At 39.2% G+C, this 12,077-nt stretch overlaps 1 protein-coding gene across 6 annotated transcripts in view; it reads right to left on the minus strand.

Moving 5' to 3' along the window:
- LOC104050568 (LIF receptor subunit alpha) overlaps positions 1–12,077 on the minus strand; it is a 57,482-nt gene that overhangs the window by 38,575 nt on the left and 6,830 nt on the right. For 2 of the 6 annotated variants that reach the window (XM_064438629.1, XM_064438631.1), the window contains exon 2: positions 10,322–10,429. The exons of 1 other annotated variant lie outside the window; for it this stretch is intronic. The gene's annotated coding sequence lies outside the window, so the exon portion shown is untranslated. Of the gene's footprint in view, positions 1–3,495; positions 3,515–3,538; positions 3,629–3,713; positions 3,795–10,321; positions 10,430–12,077 lie in introns of those variants that run through there. 3 more of the 6 variants (XM_064438630.1, XM_064438635.1, XM_064438632.1) reach the window with 3 other exon arrangements.

The raw sequence follows: 12,077 nt of genomic DNA on the forward strand, positions 1-12,077 counted from the left end.
CCACTGCTCTGGCACCCGCACAGGAAAGGAGTTTTTTTCTCATATTTAAGTGGAACTTCCTGTGTTTCAACTTGTGCCCATTGCCCTGGTCCTGTCGTTGGGCACTAATGAAAAGAGCCTAGTCCCATCATCCTGACACCCCCCCTTCAGACATTTATAGGTATTGATGAAATCCCCCCATAGTCTTCTCTTCTCCATGCTGAACAAACCCAAGCCTCTCAGCCTTTCTTCATAAGGGAGATGCTCCAGTCCCTGATCATCTTGACAACTCTCTGCTGGACTTGCTTAAGCAGTTCCCTGTCCTTCTTAAACTGGGGGGCCCAGAACTGGACACAGTCCTCCAAATGTTGCCTCGCTAGGGCAGAGTAGAGTGGGAGGATAACTTCCCTCGGCCTGCTGGCCACACTCCTTTTAACACACCCCAGGACACCATTGGCCTTCTTGGCCACAAGGGCACATTGTTGGCTCATGGTCAGCTGCTTGTCCACCAGCACTCCCAGGGATGACTGACACCAGGTCTCTGACAGATCATCCCTTAAAAACTCCAATTTTTCTCACCATTTCCCAGTCTCAGTTTCTAGTTTTCTGATCATTCCTGGAACAAATATTTCTCTGTGGCCCAAACGTTCGGTATCCTCAGCTTTGAAATATTTCTTCCCCATGAGGCACGAGCATTATCAAGCACAACGAAGGAACTTTTCTAAGGTAAACCTACGCATAGTATGTGTTTACACTGCCCATGCTGTATTTACTTTTCTCCCAACATTCAGACCTTGTTGACTCAGTTTCAGTGTATGATCCAGCCCCAGATACTACTGTATAAAGCTGCCACATAGCTATTTATCTAGTACTTCAGGCTCCAATCTCATCCTTAAATGGACTGCAAACCTCCTGACTTAGCACGAGTATATTTGCACAGCAAACTAATCTTAAAGGCCTTACCTGAAAAAGTCTTTCACTTTTGAAATTTTAAAATAAGCAAAAAGCCTCCCATAAATCTATGCTAAGAAACAACATGGTGTGTGTATCCAAAAAGTAATCACATGAAGATTCATGCCATATCAACTGCAAAGGCATGTCAGGCTTGAGTATATAACTGCCCATATTTAAGTGCAGCTGCTAAAAGCAGGATTCCACAATAACTGCTGGAAGCTACAGTACATGGAGACGTCCTGACTTCTGCTCAGGGCTTTGTGTTGTGCGGAGGAACTGCTCTTGTGCCTGTGGTCAGAAAGAAGTAATTTTAAATTGCTTTTTATGCAGATAAGCTAAAAAAGGAACAATTAGTCTCAGATTCTTAATCACTGAAGCCAACGGATGGTGGCCCTTATTTAAAACACCTCAATACCAACTGTGGACTTTTAAATGACTCTTAAAGATGTTCTGATGCATACAGTGCACCTACTGGTGATCAGATAGATAAGAAAGGAAAAGTACTCCAAGTCAATAATGTGTGCCTGGGAAAATACCTGAGGACAGCTTTCCTTCAAAACCTTGTCAGCTGTAAATAAGGTTAAAGGTTCTGTGACAAGCTGAGAAAATGAGGGCAGTACCAGCTTTTTGACAGTGCCACGCCAAAGACATTACCAGCCTCTTTAGACTTAACCTCTCAAAGGGAAAACCAGAAGATAACTGGTATCTCTCCTACAACTGTGTTTCATATTATGTATTTCCTGGCTTAACTGGTTCTGTGTACCTTTTTTTTAAAGAACAGCTGACCAAGTGCTCAATTCTCTTTAAAGGAAAAAAAGGTATTTTCTTGGTCAGTTGCAACAGCTCAATTCTCCAAGTATAGAAGTTCTCCAAAGCTCTGTTCTACTTCTGAGTTTTCTGGTCTCTGAACGTATTTCATTGTCAAGTGCTTAGAAACCACTTTGAAACCAAACAAACAAAACAGATAAAAAAAATAAAAAATCTTTCTGGATTGCTTTCTGCCTGCAGTCTGATCTGCCAGTCACAACCCTCCAGATTTGGTTTTAAAAAAAAAAACAACTATGAATTGAGGATCAGTTGCCATACTTTTTATGACTATTTTTGTGCTCCACAAGCACACACCTAAAAAGAAATGGTTAAAAAGTCAGCTTATACCAAAGGTTTAGGGAAACTGTAAGTGGACAGTAGTAAGGTGAAACCCTGAAACCAGTAAAAACATATATATTAACAGAAAAAAATCTGTTGTCAATAAATTCTCTCAAGTTACAAATAATTTGGTTTTTCTTCACAGTTAAAGGTATCATCATAATAATTTACCACCAAATGGAACTTTAAAGGCTCTCAAGGAAAATTATTATATACCGCACCACCAAAAAATTGTAGAGACTGATGGCAGGCTGCGTTTTGGCAATACTGAAGAGCAGTCATCCTAGATACAGCCAGGCAGAAATGCAGGTGCTAAGTATGTGGCTAAATTAAAACCTTATTGCTAGAAGAAAAATTATTCTGCTTAGCAGGTGGAGAATGCTCATTTTACTTGTCTCTGCCCAAAGATACTAATTTAACCTTCAAAGTGAAAAAAACCACACCTATATCTAGATAAAAATGCATATATCAAATTACACATCCTACTATCGCCAACAGAAAGCTTCCAAAAAAAATCCCCTATCTGAAAAGCCATGCCAGAAGTACACATTTCTGGGAAACCAAGCAAATTGCCAATACAGCTGACAGTAAAGACAATGAATACAGAAACAGAAGATGAACTGGCTTTCTTTAGAACAGCTTTGCTGATCCCACAGCCTTCAGTCTTTGACTTTAAAGCTAGCTGAGTAATAAAAAAAAATGGAAGTAGAATCAGTAGGATTTATTTGAGGGGGTTTGGCTGTTTTTCAATAGAGTACATTCTTCCACCTCCTTAAAAAAATTCCCAAAGTTGAGACCAAAATCTCTCTTTAGTAATCTAAATGCAGGCTTTCCCTCTCTGTTTTATAACATGGCAGCATTCCACATTATAAAAGATCCACAGGACATGAATCACTAAAACTTGTTTATAAAGGAAGGGCTGAATCCCATTTGGGAATCTGGCTTTCCCCAGTTCTGAGGAATTAATTTAAGAATCTGCTATTTCTCTTTCCAAAAGATGATAAAATAATTCAAGTTGCCTATCTGCACCAAGTGCACCCTCCTGATCTGCAGCAGAGGAAAAGAAAACAAAGACAGGGTGCTAAGATGTTATACAGTAAATGTGCAGGAGTGCACATAGGCACATTTTCAGTCCTTTGAGACAAACTTTGTTTTGCTGGTTTTTGCCCTGTCAAGCACGAGAAGAAAAACTCCCTCCTCACAGTCTTCTCTAGCTGCCAAACAGCAGCATCACCTCTGAAATGCTGGAAAGTCACTGCAGTTACCTCATGGCCACCCCAGGCTGCTTCTGCTCTGCAAAGTGAAGTGAGATGTCGAGATGCAACACACAAGCTCAACACATGGACACAAATTCATTTGCAATGCTCCTGGTCATAAGCACCATCTACAAAGACAATTTTTGGCAAGAAATTTTACCAACAAGAGTAGAGATGCAACCCAGTTGGAGTCAATATTTCACCTGGCTCAGAGTTTAAGGCCAATACGCAGCTGCACCTGCTTTCCAGTATTTCCAGTTCTTCCTTTCTTCGGATCCCAGGACTGTTAAGCACTATGGAAATACAAATAAGCATGCTGCAGTCTGGGAGACCTCGTGGATACCTCCAGGTAGCAATTAGCATGACAAGCACTCTCACCTGGCAAGAAGACAAGAGAAAACTCTTTGCAAGAGGTCTTCTGACTTGGGAAGGGTGATGCATGAAGATTACATACAGGACTTGGATCAGAAATGTTTGAAGTCATTTGCTTAAGAAATCCATGAAAAAGGACCACAATTCAAAGGTGATTTTCTGAAAGCATTTAGTACTCACTGGACAGCACAACACAGAAATACACAAACAAACTGAGACCCTTAGGACTTGTCTTTAGAAATAAAGGAAAATATACAGAAGAAGCAGGTGTCAAATAGTTTAGTCATAGCAATGGATACAACTTTGAGAAGGATTTGGAAAGTACATTGGAAGACTCCTTCAGGTTACTTAGTCAACCAAATAAAAACACCAAACAAGACCAAGCCAGGTAGCTTAGAGAGAGAATTGTGAAGAATACACCTGCTGGGCTGGAGAGAAAAAAGAAGAGCAGTGATATTGAAGATACAGACTAGTCAGGCAGAGCAGTGGATGGAAATCACAGAATAAAGTAAAGAGATGCTGTAGGAATAGATAATTTATTTTACCACAATTAAAACTGAACTTGTTAGATTACTTTTTTTGGTTTTTCAAGCTAAATATACATTCTGCTGAATTATGTCTGTTTTAAATTAAACTGTACGCTAATTCAGAAACTGTTAGTCCTACAGAAGTCGTTTGCCATGCCTTGCCCAGCATACATCGTGCAAGAGTGGTCCCCAAGCCAGACACTGCATTTGATGCTCTGAGTGTGAGATTTTCAGAAGAACAAAGACACTTTAAAAAGAAAATTGGGTGTCCAACTCCTGAGTTTGGAAGTCCTTCCCCATATCAATTAGCCATCGGGCATGTGGTTAAATACAAGCATATCCTTCACCACACAGCACTGCTCTCCAGATGGTAACAACAGAAAACAAACTTCTGACAAACACAGTGGATCCTAATACTACCAAAAATAGACTAAATATGTTTTGGGATATCTGCAAGCTTGTTCACAATTTATTGTTGTTACATATTAGGCAAATGTTGTTATAGATTACCCCCTAAGCCTTATTAGACATCAGAGAAGGCACACCAGAGAGACTGGGATTGCATTCAAGTAAAGGTTGACTTCACTCTGCAGCTATTCTCCCAGTATGGTCTCTCCATCCAGCTGAAGAGTTTCATCAAGCTTGTAAGGACACAGTATGCTAATACATCACCTCCTTGTTCTGAGTGAACTGAACCTGGGCAGGGTGTTCAAAGGTTACTGTGGGGGTAAGAGGACAGGCAAAGCATTATCAGATAAGCCTGACTTCCTTAGGAAGTCAGTTCAAATTAACAAGCACAGATTCTTCTCCCATAGTGGTGCAGATGGAAAACACCTAATCATCTGAACAAAGAACAAAGCAAAGGGGTAAAGGTTAAGGCCAAAAGAGAAATTTTGATCTTCTAGGCTATTGTGCTGTGCAGAAGAAGGAAATAGCTCAGAGGCATTTACACACTAGCATTTTAACCCATTCAAAAAAAATTTTGATACTTACTACAACTGGAAAATTAATACTGCATTAAAGTGAAGGAATAAACTTATGTATTTGCATAAATCTGATACAGCTACACACACTTCCTGATATGCTTTAATTTGGTGACCTCATGGTTGACACGCTTCCTTGAATTCTTGAGCTTCGCCACACAGCAAGGAACAAGTACGCTGAGCAAAGACACACAAGTCTGATTACTTTGCATATATAAAAAATACCTCTTATCATGAATGGTATTATGGCATGAATACTATGCCTTTTCAACACTTAATACAGGTACAAACCATAGAAACAAATGTACCCACATTTTTTGCGGTACATAAACCTAGAATCAAATGAAAATATGCAGAGAAGGTTTCCTACTTCTCCAGTACTTGCTGCATTTTACTGATACATAACTGAAATAAAACACAAACCAAATATTCCAAAGCATGTTTCATTTTTTGTGGGTACTGTTAGTCTCTGTGTAGTTCTCAAGACAGCATATGTTCAGAGGAAAACGTCACTTGCCCACATTGTCAATTGCGCTTTACTCAATGTGAGGTTCAAGGGCCAGACCATGTCTCTCACACTTCACAAAGAGATCTGCAGAAAAAAAATTGCTGTTCCTCAGAAGAGTCATGTTATCTACATAATTCTGTCCCTGCCAGTTCTCTTCAGCTCATCTGTCCTTATGAATTAATAAACATTAAAGTAGTTGACCTTATTAATGAAAGAGTTTATTTTCCTTAAGCTGGCAATGTCCAAAAAACTTATTTTGAACTATATGACCTTTAATCTTCTTTCCATTGCAGGAAAAGCCTATTTAGTTTTATAAGAGAACACTGGTAATTACTGAAGCAATTCCAAGTGTGTTTTTTTTAAACAACCGGCAATGACCTGAGGGTTGGAATCCTTCATTGTTTGCAATGAAACCTGTGGTATTCAAATTGTTTTTAAGGTACAATGAACCAAATCCACAGAAGGTCTGTTTTCATGTGTACAAACAACATATAAATAGATCAAATGCTAAAATGCGGCTTTCACATTAAATAATATATTGAGAATAACAAGCAACAGTTATGCAATATCCTAGAGTGAATGTAAGGAATGAGAGTCACTTACGAGAAATAAATTGATTTTTTAGTAATCGAGGGAATGGACAATTCCTGAAACTATAGATCTATATTTTCTGATAAATTCCCACTCTATTAATCTTTCTTGAGACTTTAAAAGCTTTCATGCCCTGCTGAATTTCCACTTTTAGTAAGTACCAGACATGTCACATGATGACATACTGTAGCATGTTATCATGTGTAGGCTACCCTTCTACTGGAGAGAGCAAATGCTCTCCTCTCTGCTCCACTCCCAAGTGGGCACTCAAGTGCTGCTATTCCCCTTTCGACTTCTCCAAGGAAGGAAGGTCTACAATATAGTACGATACTATCAGAACAAGTCTTTCCCTGCATAATTATATAGAAGTTGGCATTTACTTCTTTCACTTACTGTTGTAGTTGTGCCTTATTCCCCTCTAGCTTTCCATTTATTCATATACATGTATAACCTCCTTTTAGGGAGGCAAAGCGTAGGAATTAACCTTACGTACTCAGAACTACAAATATTGACTCTACAATTGGTATGCATCAGAGCGGTCTCTTTCTTAATTAGCTTTCATAGAATCATAAAATCACTAAGGTTGGAAGAGACCTCTAGGATCATCAAGTCCAACCATCAACCAACACTACCATGTCTCCTAAACCATGCCCTGAAGTGCCACATCTACACATCTTTTAGATACCTCCAGGGATGGCGACTCTACCACCTCTCTGGGCAGCCTGTTCCAATGTCTGACCACTCTCTCAGTAAAGAAATTCTTTCTAATATCTAATCTAAACCTCCCCTGGTACAACTTGAGGCCATTTCCTCTCGTCCTATCACTAGCAATCTGGGAGAAGAGACCAACACCCACGTCACTACAACCTCCTTTCAGGTAGTTGTAGAGAGTGATAAGGTCTCCTTTTCTCCAGACTGAACAACCCCAGGTCCCTCAGCAGCTCCTCATAACACCTGTGTTCTAGACCCTTCACCAGTTTTGTTGCCCTTCTCTGGACACTCAGACCCAGGAGAGACCACTGCCAGGCTATAAAGAATACATATGAACTTTGGCACTTATGCATGCATGTATAAGAACACAGCTACTGGAAGCAGAGATTCACTCACTCTTACACACACACACCTGCTCATTATACTAGTACCCTCTTATTCTCTTGCTGTTCACAGCCTTCATTGGAGCCATGGACCCAAAAGACATGCAGGCACACAAATCCAGCTATCTGAAGTTAATACTACTCCTCCTTGCCTGCTCTGCTCCTCTCACAAAGGTCTCCAGGTCCCTGCAATGGACTTACGGACCATTTGCAGATCAGCTCTCATAGCAGCACAGCTAGCAACCTAGTGCCTCAGCATAAACTGATTCATTCATGCTGTCCTTCCTACCTCTCTAGTAGACTTTGACACCTGCAAAATACAGACAGCCTCACCTCAGTTTTAGTGTGCTCCTCCACATTACTCCCAGGTCTACAAACATGCGGCACTTCCTTAACTGTATTGCCCTAACTGAAATAAATCACCTACTGCAACGTCAAAGGCACAAGATGTCGTTATTTTACTATTAAATTAACACCTGGATTTCCATTTTGAATAATATAGGCTGAATATTCAGTTTAGGCAGATCATTGTTTTAAAACAAAATATACTAAAAAGTTCAAATTTTGTTTCCAATTTCTGTTAAATTATTTCAAATCTGATTCAAACATAGACCAAGATATCTCAGTCCACAAGAGCGATAAAGATGCTAAAACTTTCTTATGTTTATTCAGAATAATCCAAACGAGAAGTTTACATCTTGTCTGGTGGTTGGATTTATCTGTCTTAGAAAGTTTGTTGATTTTGCTTGATGTAAATAATCTAATAAACCCTTTAGCTGTTTCATGGGGGATCTCAGAATGGAAAATACTGCTATAAAGTACTCTGCAGGAGGATAAAACACTTGAGCAAAGTCTGCACCATTAAAATAATGCTCACCAAAAAGAACAAAGCAATGAAGAGCTGAATGTTGTAAAATAATATGCAAGGTGGCTGGGACCCATATGTATCATTTTTACTGCTTTAAAATAAAGCAATGCTTTTCTGTCATTCAATTTAGAACTTAGCAAAAGCAACGAATTGAGTTCCTGTATATAAACCACCAGCAAGTGCTGAGACAGCAGTGTCTGTAAGGCTAATGATGCCACACCTCATTTAAAACTGAAAGCAGCTCATAGAAAATTGAGACTGCTACTACTAGGACATAGAGTGGGTCAGTTCCACAAGTCTCTCCTGACCTGATTCACACTTTAGAATAAGAATACAAACCAGAAGGTTTCAAAGCCACAACTGCAGTTCATCTCACATCTTCACATCCTTTTCACATGACCATCACTACATCATCTGTAACTTACATCTGCCTCTCTTCCCTCACTCCTCCCTTGAAAGCAAGATTCTCCTCCTGAAGATCTTTTTCCTTTTTTTTTTACTCTTTCGCTTCTCACGGGTGACTGTAAAAAAGGGCTGTGAAGACGGAAAAACAACCCTCGGTTTTACACACACAAGTCATTCCAACTTTGCTATCTCAGTTTAACAGGGTTCTTCCTTCCTGCTATTATTAGCAAATCTCATGGTTTACTTCTCTCAGTATTGAGCTGGCAGGTGATATACAAAAGAAGAAGGATTTCTTACTTATTAGCTTCTGTCACCAATAAATCTTGTATACCTACACATTGGAATGGAAAAATCTCTTCCTGTGAAAAGCTGTTCATCACATTTTTCATGCATTGTTGCTGATATGTTTAACTTTTTTGTTTCACAACTCAGAAATGAAGCAGCTATTGTTTCCAAACTGCTGAGCAAATCTGACTGTGGGAGCGAGACATGTGCAACAATTCTCAATGGTCTCTCTAGTGGCTGCAGATTGAGGTGCCCAGGCATGGGGGGGGGGGGAGCAGGGTGGGGGGAGAAGGCAGGGCTGAGGGGAAACCTAACTGCAGAGAAGAGAGACATAACTGGACAACTAACCTTTTGGTGTAGTTTTATAAATGACATGTTCTACTTCTGCTTATTTTTAGTTTCTATTCCAGTATTTCATTCCTTAGGAAAATGTCTGCTCTTTATGCATCTAATGAGGTCCATCCAGATACACAGTGCACGACTCACAAGGCCAAGCACATTCCTATAAGATCACCTGTCTAAATCCAGAGACTGGCAAAACCTCTAAAGTAAATTTCATGGTATGAAATGCCAAGGCCTTACTTTTTCTTCCTTTTGCAAAATCCTCTTCTACAAGAGCTTGTGCCAATCTCACCACAAAGCAAGCCATTAGAACCCATATAGCATTTAAAAACAACACCATCTCAAACATTTTTGGAGAGTGCTATGCTTTTCCCATTTCTGCCATTTTTCATATTGAAGACCTATACACTGGATCTGTACAAGGATCATATTTGCAAAACGTGTTTAGATGACAATACATATGCTTCAGGGACAAATATTTGACTTTAGGATAATATATACAGAAACTTTTTGTGAGCTACCATAGAAAAGATTAAAAAGATCAGAGGTACATATAGGTATTAGGAATGCAAATGACAAGTATCTTTTTTTATCAAATAAGAAGATTTTTAAAAACCCAAAACACTCAACTATCATTAAAGATGGTAAAAATTAATGCACATTACTTGAAAAGATGAGATCAAGAGATCAAGAGGCAATTATTACCAACATTTATTAAATTCTCTAATTAAAGAGATAAGGTCATCAAATATCTGGGTTTAGATTGCAGCATCTCATTCATCTTAATTCTCAAGTCCCATGAAACAAGCAACTAAATGCTATCAGAGATCACCTGTGCCCTCTGACGAGAAAGTATGTGAAAGCCATGGAGTGCTGATCGTGACTAACTGCTGATTTATGCAAGATAATAAGCCTCATTAACCACATATATACACATATTGCTCCTGAATTTGAAAACACATAAGTATATGACTAATTCTGCCTTATGAATAAAGGTATGCATAAACTTACATTGGCACTGTTGGCAGGAGCCCAGCTGCAGGAACCTGTGACAGGCTTGGCTCCTTAGTCTTCAGTATGGGGGAGCCGAATGCTGAACTGGGATGTCACATTAGGTACCTGAAGTTAAAAGATTCATATATAATCCATCAGGAGGAATGCTACACTACAGAATCACTCAGAAAAGATGTGGAATTATAAATATACCCTCTGTGTTTAAGTGTGTAGAGAGGAAAATTAACACTATTTTGCTGAAAGCCTGTTAGTGACCTAATTCTACAGGCAGCTATTGTGACAATGAGTGCTTGCTCCCATTTCTGTCTGCAGTAATCACTGTCCAAACTCCAACTCAGAGTTACCTACTGATTAGCAAGCATGAATACAGCATGGCAAAAGGATAATAGACAAGAATCTAACATTTTCAGGATATATTCTTTGCATATTAACACCAGCCACAGCACTTATTAGTTGAAATACGGGGAAGCAACCAGAAAACATTCAATTTTCTAAGTATCAGTTATCACAGGCCACGCAAATAAATACATAAAAATTGCTGAAAATAAAAGTCCTTGCAACTTATTCCGTATGGATGAGGCTACCTTACAAAAGCACTTGATCAAACAGCACAAGAGAAAAGCTAGCTGTTCATTAGCAGTGGAAAGGGTTTAATCCAGTACAAAGTTCATTTATACACTGTACCAAATGATCACTCAGAGAAGTTTGGGTCTGAGAGATTTTCTGTTGATGCAAAGCCTAAAACAATGCAACTATTTAGTTCAATGAGGTTACTTGATCACAGTTCTCAATTACCTACACAGAGAAGGGATTTAAACATAACCCACAATACGAGAGTCAATGCCATGTATAGAACTCCACTGAAAAGTGCACATTGTGAAAAGTAAAGCTAATTAAGTATTTATTGGCAAAGCTCTTCCAGGATGGGGCGAACTGACTGAAATAAAAAATAAGATTGGATGCACTCCTAAATATGGTCTCAATACAAGTCTTCCCAGTTTAAAGTCTTCAGTTCACATTACACTAACGTCAGACTAGATTAGCATAAATCTTGCTTAGATTTCACATTAATAAGCATTTGAGTGATGAAGGAAAACAATATACAGGGACAAGCTACAGATTTTGGGGTAAGATTTAAAAATAAGGGTCACCTGATAGCTTGCTGAATGTTATCCAGACTGATCCTGTCATTTGAAACATGAGGGAATATTTGGTCAAAAATACCTTCCTTCAAAAATTTCCTAATATTTTGAAAAAGCAACAGGCCAATCACATTTAATTTGGAGGAGAAGGCTGTTCTATATTAGGAATCGTGACAATGCTGTTCTAGAAGATGAATTATAAGTTACGTGTCTGGAGACCTGTACACTGAAGTCCTCTCATAGCCATGACCTTTGAAAGAGTATGGAGCAGGGGGAAGCAGGGGAAAAGGAAGGGGAACAGGTAAACTCTAGGGAACAGATATTGTCCTCAGGACCAGCAGAAACCCTAGCAGAAGTAAAAGAGTCTGACGTTATGTCCACCTCACACACACAGTACTTCAGTAAGTAAATAAGACAACACTGAAGTCTACAATCTAAATAAATCACATTTTCAGTTTTTCTTCCCCTCTCTCTCCTCCTCTCTCTCTCTGTGCCTAGGATTAAACATTAAAAGCTTTTCTCCTCGGTTTTAGCTCCGGAGCAGCTGTAAAACCTCAGAGGTCAAACACCTCTTTTGCCACAAGTACTAAACTTGATCCAAAACATGAAAT

Source organism: Phalacrocorax carbo, chromosome Z (assembly GCF_963921805.1).
Source record: "Phalacrocorax carbo chromosome Z, bPhaCar2.1, whole genome shotgun sequence".
NCBI lineage: Eukaryota > Metazoa > Chordata > Aves > Suliformes > Phalacrocoracidae > Phalacrocorax > Phalacrocorax carbo.